Source organism: Petaurus breviceps, unplaced genomic scaffold, assembly GCF_028583685.1.
Source record: "Petaurus breviceps papuanus isolate PSGF00001 unplaced genomic scaffold, PetGlider_PUasm1.0 174, whole genome shotgun sequence".
Classification (NCBI taxonomy): domain Eukaryota; kingdom Metazoa; phylum Chordata; class Mammalia; order Diprotodontia; family Petauridae; genus Petaurus; species Petaurus breviceps.
In genome coordinates this window covers 22503815-22512407 of record NW_027185761.1, presented here as the reverse complement: position 1 = coordinate 22512407, position 8593 = coordinate 22503815, and positions in this window count along the sequence as shown.

The window sequence follows — 8593 nt, the reverse complement described above, 5'->3', positions numbered from 1 at the left end:
GAGGGAGGGAGGGAGGGAGGGAGGAAGGGAGGGAGGGAGGGAGGAAGCAACTGAAAAATAGCACTGTAGGGGCATGGTTTAGAAGACAAAGGCCTATCCACAAAATGGAGGCTCCATATACATATATAAGATATGGGTATACCAGAGTAAGCAGGCCACTGGGATACTAAATTGTACCAGGGTGAGGAGTCCTCACATCTGAGGGAAGTTCACAGATGAGTGAGCAATTGAAGCATCATAGTTTTTAATACAGGCATACTTCAGAGATATTACGGGTTTGATTCCAGACCACTATAATAAATTGAATATCACAATAAAGAGAGTCACAAATATTTTTGTTTCCTAGTGCATGTAAAAACTATGTTTATACTAGTCTATTAAGTGTGCAATAGTATTGTCTAAATATATATATATATATATATATAGATACATATATATATATATATCTTAATTTTATAATATTTTATTGCTAAAAAATGCTAACCATCATCTGGGCTTTCAGCAAGTCCTCATCTTTTTGCTGATGTCCGGTCTAAATTCAATGTTAATGGGACTGATCAAGGTGGTGGTTGCTGAAGGGTTATGGTAATTCCTTAAAATAAGACAACAATGAAGTTTGCCCCATCAATTGAGACTTCCTTTCACTTGAATCCTTAAAGGCCTTTCTAAGGTTAATAGACCTAATTTCAATATTTTTGTGTCTCAGGGAATGGGGCGGTCCAAGGAGAGGGAGAGAGGCTGAAGAAGGCCAGGTGGTGTAGTCAGAATACACATTTATAGATCAAGTTCATTGTCTCATGTGGGCCTGGCTTGTGGAACCCTAAAACAATTATAATAGTAACAGCAAAGATCACTGCTCACAGATCACCCTCTCAGACATAATAATAATGAAAAAGTTTGAAATATTGTGAGAATTACCAAAATGTGACACAATGATGATGTGAGCCCTTGCTATTGGGAAAATGGTGTCAATAGACTTACTCAATGCAGTTTTGCCACAAACCTTCAATTTGTTAAAAATAAATATAATAACCTTGGGCAAGTTACTTAACCCCAATTGCCCTCCAAAAAGCAAAATAAAATAAAAAATAAAATAAAATGCCATATATGGGAAGCACAGTAAAGCAAAATGCAATAAAAAGGTAGGAGGGAATGAGTTGAGTTGTGAGTTACTGCCACCAAATATCTCTGCTGTACATGCCCAGGCTTCCACTAACATTGTATGTAATTGTGAGAGAGGGTGCTAAAGGTTTTCAGGGAAATGTTTTGTAGCTACCCCTAATAGTGACATCTCAGTTTGCTTGATTCAAACTAGCTGTGTCTCCAAGCTTGAGTATTTAAGGTAAACACAGTGATAATGTCAAATAAAGTATAGTTTTAGGATTATGAAGCCTAGGGGACCTTGAAATTGAGGAGCCCCTGGAGATGAAACCTTTGAGTCCAACTTGTCAGATGAGAAGAATCCAAGGGACAGGGTGTAATGAGGAATTTGAGTTATTTTATTAGTCAAACAAAATCTTGATTTTACTCTAATTTTTCAGGGTCTTTTTGAACTATTTTTACATTTTTGTTCTGCTATGACAATTTGTGTGTAATGAAAATCACCACATTGAAATGTTCTAGAAATGCCTTACTATTTATTGGTAACCATTAAACACACTTAACAGTGTCCTTTTAAGACTTCAGTAAAAGCTGAAGGTTGTAAGGAGTAAAAAACAAAACAAAAAGCAAAAAAACAAAACAAAACACAGAGAGTACATTCTGCACCTTAGAAAGAGTTTGAGACTTGAATAGTTCAATGATTCATGAACTCAGCTTTAGGACATGGGTTGCATTTATAAATTTGTCCCTAGCTTCTCATCTACATACAACCCCCAAGGAGTCTAAGAAATCCAACTGAAGGGGTGGCTAGATGGCACAGTGAATAGAGAGCACTGACCCTGAAGTCAGGAGGACCTGAGCTCAAATCTGACCTCAGACACTTAACATTTACTAGCCCTGTGACCTTGGGCAAGTCACTTAACCCCAATTGCTCTACCTTTCCCCCTCCAAAAAGCCAAAAAAAAAAAAAATCCAACTGAATTGCAACTGACCACCATAAGTCAAGAGGCAGCTAGATGGCTCAGTGGATAGAGCACAGTGCCAGAAGTCAGGAAGACCTGAGTTCAAATCTAGCCTCAGGCACTTACTAGCTGTTCAACCCTAGGCAAGTCACTTAACCTCTGTTTGCCTTAATCCACTAGAGAAGGAAATGACATACCACTCCAGTCTTTGCCAAGAAAATCCCATGGACAGCATGTGGTCATGAAGAGTTGGACATGACTCAACAAACAACAACCATAAACCAAGGGGAGTACCTTACTAAGGGAACTAGCTTTGAATCAGGAACAACTGTTAAGTGAGGAAAGGCTATTTCTCCTACCTGCCTGGAGTTAACACACCTGTGTTCTGAGTGAGTCAAAAAGGAGAGGCTTCTTCCACTCCTCAACTGAGGGTCGTTGACCTAGCTGAAAGAACACAATAACTAACATTCCAACCTAGAAGAGCACTGTAACACTCTAGCTAAAGCGAGCACCGTACCACCCAGATGAGCCAATATCCAAATAGTGGTGAAAGACTATAATGTCTATTAAAGTTGAATCCAGGGAGTCCAGTAGATGTCCACCTGGCAGCAAACTGCCCTGCTATGGAGTGACCTGCCTGGTTCAATCCAGCAGCATCTTCCCAGAGGCATAGCAGCCTTTTTGGCACAGACCAGCAACAGTCCAACAGGAAAGTGTCCTGTCTGACCCAGACAAAGAACCACCATGCCCAGTGTCCAAGCAATGTGCTAGGGCTGAGCCAAGTGAAGATGTACATTAGCAGCCAAGCCAGGTGAAGATATATAGCAGACAATTGGTGAACTAAAATTTCAGAAGATAAGTCACATTAAACTAGTTCAGGGGAATAATCTGTAAATGAATGATCATTAAATCGATGGGATCTGATGAGGTCACTAAAGCAGAGAATGTAGAAGACAGTAAGATCCAGGAAAGAGCCTTGGGGGGATGCTCATACTTACAGTGCATGATGATCCAGCAATGGAATCTGGGAAGCAGCAGTTAGGCATTAGGAAAAGCAAGAGAAAGCAGTGTCATAAAAGCTGAGGAAGGCCAAGGGACCCAAGAAGAAGACTGTGAACTGTGTCAGAAGTTGTAGAGAGGTCAAGATGAGAACAGAGAAAGGGCCGTTGAATACACTTTAGTAGCCTTTGAGACAGTCATTTCTCTAGAACAGTGGGATCAGAAGCCAAGTTGGAAGAGAATGAAGCGTAAGAATATGGTAAAGAAGAGACTGGAAGTGTGTTTGGTTTGCCTGTGAGTGTCTAGAAAGATCTGATGGACGTGTAACAAGAAAAGAAAGAAAAATAGTTGAGTAAAACTAATCATTACATCACTCTCTTCCATTATTATATGCAACATTCACATCTTTTCTTGGAGTCAAGCTTGGGCTTTGTAATTAGTGTCCAGTTTCTACTTTTGTTATTCTTTTACTTTACGTTGTTTCCCTGGTTCTGCTTAATTTACTTTGTATCAATTCATACAAGTCTTCTAAGCCTTTTTTTTTTGTGCTGTAATATTGTATCACATTTATGTACCACCGCTTGTTTCACCATTCTCTATTTGATGGGCATCTACTGTTTCTTGTTCTTTGCTACTATGTCTAACCTGGTTTTGCCAGTCCCATACACTCATCGCCCTGGAAATGTGGTGATTTGGGATATCTCCCTTCTAAGCAGATAAATTACCTGGAGTTCTTAAGGTTGTGATGGTCTTGGCTTTGATTTTGAATGGACTTCTGATGGCTTCTAGGAAGAAGCAACCAACAGGAACCAGAAAAAGGAAAGGGATCAGAAACAATCTATCCTTGCTCCCAAGTGAGTTGTTCTTCCTGGTTCTATCACCAGCCCTCTTTCACACAGATCCTCTGTCACAGGAACCAAGGGCCCCACTAAAAGTTGCTGGTCTTGCATCTTTTAGTAAGGAACCAGAGTACGCATGACCCAGCAGAAAGGGCCAGGGCAAAGACCCACCCCCATACTTGTTCATGGGATGATCTTTGCTATCTACAAAAAGTGGCTTCAAATTTATAATGCCTATAGGTTGAAAAATGACATTTCAGCTAAAAAGAAGGAACATGGTCTCTGAGAAAAGATATTGAAATAAGCCTTTCTCCTATCAGTAGACAGGTAGGAGACAACAGGTATAGAAACTTTTATGAGCTGATAGGCATAGTCACTACATGTATTGGTTACTTTTCCTTAACTGTCTTTGTTATAAAAGAAGATTCAAATGGGGGTGGGAATAGGGGGAGAATATTGGGACATGAACGTGGTGTAAAAAAAGTGCATCAATAAAGCTGTAAAATATAAAGAGAAGGAACAAGTGTAAGCACAGCTGTATAAGACTGTAGAGCTGCTATAAGTGAGTGGCCTGATTAGAACATTCTTTTTCTTAGTGCTTCTAGAGTAAAGTAATAAATACTAGGATAAGTGTTAAATTGTTAATATACTCTTTTTCTGAACCCTTGACTGAGTCACCTTATTTGAAGAAAGATTCTACTGAATTTTTTTTTAAATATAGCATTAAAAAAAATCATTGGTATATTAAAATGTCTGGAGTCTTTTCCCAAGGGAGCCAATTTGAGTATGCTCAGAATACTATGGAAATCAATTCAATTACAGTCAACCCACATTACTAGACTTCCATTTCCTCTCCACGTGGCATGTATTTTTATTGCACAATTATAAACAGAAGGGATGAAATTTCCTTAGTGAGAAGGAAGGCATATATATGAATTGTGCACATATATGAACTATATACACACATGAACTCTCTATAGGTATGTATACATACATATATATGTGTGTGTACATACATATATATGCAGCTAGATGGCACAGTGGGTAGAGCATTGACCTTGCAATCAGGAAGACTTACCTTCCTGAGTTTAAATCTAGCTTCAGATACTATAAAGCCAGCTGTGTGACCCTGGGCAAGTCACTGTATAGATAATGTATATGTCTGTATATGTATGTGTGTGTATACATACACACATATAGATCAATAGAGATATAGATACATATGTATGTATACACACATACATACATATTTGAACCATATGTGTTTATTTGAAATGTTTGTGTTTGATTTGGATTCAAAAGAACTACAGCCTAAAATATAAAATGTTCCAAAAGTCAGTGTAGTTTTTAGGCTTAGTTCAAGACCATTGGGACGTCCTGTATCCAACTCAAAGAACCAATGGGAATAGCAGTGTGGGGAAGGAGGTGTTAGCCCATTAGTGGAAGAAGTGGGAAAGTGAACAACCATAAAACTCAACAGATCATCTCAAGTCATCAGGACCAGAGCTGGAACCCTGGCTCCACCACTCACTGGTTGGATAATTTTGGACTTAATTGAACCTTAGTGTGTGTATGAATAAGATGAGGCCATTGGACTGGATGACTTCTTAGGTCCCTTCTAACTCAGTCTGTGATCCAACGAACCTATGCCACTCTGCTTCATTATTATAAGAGGAAGGTAGTAAGTAGTCCGCACATACTAGAAGAATCTTTTTGAGCTGGAAGATGTTCGAGTCTGTCTGCTTTATACTCCTGAGTGGTTTCAGTTATGAGCACTCTGTGAGTAGAATCAGATTCATCTGGGATTGGATGGGGAGTAGCACTCTTCCTTCCCATTTGAGATTTTCATTCAGGAGAGAAAAGAGATGTCCCAACAAACTGAAATAAGGCACACTTCTGTTTAGGAGAGAGGTGTGCTCTTCATTAGCATAGACAAAAGGAGTTTCTACCTTTTGGTCATCAGAAGACTTTTTAGTTAGGTCCTTTGTGCTAGGACTGGTTATTCTTTTTTTTTTTTTTTAAGCAATTGGGGTTAAGTAACTTGCTCAAGGTTACTCGCCCAGTTATTTTGTGTAGGTGCTAAGTATCTGAGGCCGGAACCAATCCCTTCCCGACTCCGGGTCTGGCACTCTTACTCACTGCACCACCTGGCCGCCCCTAAATACTATTTTTTTTTTTTTTGCTTTTTGGAGGGCAATTGGGGTTAAGTGACTTGCCCAAGGTCACATGGCTAGTTTTTGTGTTAAGTGTCTGAGGTCAGATTTGAACTCAAGTCCTCCTGACTTCTGGGCTGGTGCTCTATTCATGGCACCACCTAGCCACCCAGAACTGGTTATTCTTAATATACTTGGAATGTGCTTTTTTAAATGAAGGGGGAAAAATTTGTTTCCCCAGAGTCATAAACTAGGAGATTTTGTGCTGGAGATGAGTACCACAAACCGCCTGGTCTCAGCAGCTCTAAATACACATCCAGTTGGAGGGCAGAGGAGGTATTGAAGGGGGTGGAAAGAGGCCCCAGGATAATGAGGTGACACTGATGCCAGGGAGACCACCAGATGGGGTCATATGTCTGGTACATGCCAGAGCCAGGTCTGAGCCCAGGATCTGGTGTTCTTTTCACCTGTCCACACTGCCTTTCAAAATATGTGATACACATTTTTATATAAAGTCATCTGCAGCTCAGATGACACAAGATTTAGTGGGAATGAATAGAAATATGGATCACTGATTTCAAACTGGAAAAGACCTCAGAAACCATCGAGTCCACCCCACCCCCATTTTACATATGAGAAAACTGGGGCTCCAGGATGTTAAGTGACTTAACCTGTATGTTAAGATCATAGTAAGCATGAGGTAGGATTTGAATCCAGGGCCTTGTCTCCAGAGCAGAACTCTTTCCACAATATAGTGACACTAGGAAGCTATGAGCATGTGTCTCAATGGATCTCATTTTCTGTCTGTTGTTTCTATATATGTTTACTAGTAGTGCTTGGATTGGGTGGGATGGTATGGGGGCACAAGGACCTAGAAGTCTGATAAATTCCTCTCAGTGACAAAGTAGATGATCCCTTGACTAGTAAATGGTATTGTTGTTTGTCCTTTGTTCTGGGACCATGACATCAGGGAGGTGATGCCATGACATGCAAGTGAATTGGATTACTGCAGCAAAGGAAGAATGTCATTTGGGATCTCAGAGGTGGAGCTGGGGCCCTCTTTAACCCAAAGAAAGATTGCCTATGCCTAGTCATTTTTTTCCCTTACTTCACTAAAGGGCTAACCTGCCTTCAAAATCCATTGTGGAAGGCTTAGAGCTGGAAAGAAACCTTGGAGATGGCATACTCATTTTACAGTTAGGAAACTGTCATGCTGAGGGAAACTGGGGGAATAAGGGGAAATGATTCATCAAGGTCTTCTTACAAGGGTCAAGTGACTCTGGCTGGGCTTCCAAACCCCCCTCCTCTAGCATTCCAGGTACTTTTTCCAGGGCAGATGCAGGAGAGCCCTTTCTGGCCTAGAAAAATCTTTGCAGACTGAGGCTGCTGACAAAGAGCTTGCAGTTTTAGTGTGTCCCGGTTCTCCGGGTTTCCAGTCTAGGTCTGCCCTCACTGAGGCACTTTCCATCTGTCAGTGATGAGCTTCTGCTCTCAGTCTGTCCTCAAACAGTTTCCATTTTGTCTGTCCTCAAGGAACCGCGGGGAGAATTCTAAATCGGTCTCGGGTTTAAGTTTGTCCCCCAGGAGTTTCCGGTCTAAGATGGCTTTGTTGTCTTCAAGGAACTTCCAATCTAAACCAGTGCTGAAGGTCTTAAGAGGCTCAGTGTTGGAGGAGCTACAAGCCCAGAGGTTAGATAAGAGTGTGCCTGGAAGGAATTCCGCTAAGGGAGTAGGGAATGTTTCGGAATTCACAACTGCATTTGCAAGTTCTAGACTTCCTTAAATTGTATGCAACAAACCCTAGCAATCCTTTGCATTTGCAAGACTGCTCGAGAGCATTCTTAAGTGTCCCAACCTTCCCCACAAATTGCTTTAATACAAAGAAAATTCCTGCCCTGGAATCAAAAAGTTTGGGAATTGCTGCTCTCTTCAAGGTCCGCCTGCCCTCAAACAACTTCTAGTCTATCGGTGCCCAAGTTGCTTCCAGACTAAATCTGACAGTCTGTCCCCAAGGAGCGTCCACTCTCGCTCAAGGTAACAGAAATTACTCAGTTTAAGACTTAAGGAGACGGAGCGCTTGGGCCCCGGTTTTCTCTTCCAGATGCAGAGTTCCTACCTCGGCCTCTCAACTCTGCCCTGCCCTGCTCTTCACTCCTACGACCCTCGGAGGCTCTCTGGGCTGACCTCCAGGGTTCCAGAGGTAAACCAAGCTCTTGCCCCACCTCTGCCACCCGGACCCCAAAGTTACTTCCCAGTGGGGGTGGGGGTCACTCCTGGGAGGCTGCGCTGCCCGCAGCCGGACTCCGGGCTGCCCTGGTCCCAGGGCGGAGGCGGGGACCGCCTGAGGACCGAGCAGCCCAGAGTGCTGCTGGGGCTGGCCGCGGGCTAGTGCAGAGTCGGAAGCGGCTCCCTTCTGGAGCAAGCGAGCTGCGAGCGCGCTGGGAGCGCAGGTCCCTGCGCGCCGCCCCCGCTCCCGCCCCCGCCCCCTTCCTCCTCCTCCTTCTGCTCCTCTTCCTCCTCCTCCGCCCCCTCCCCTCCC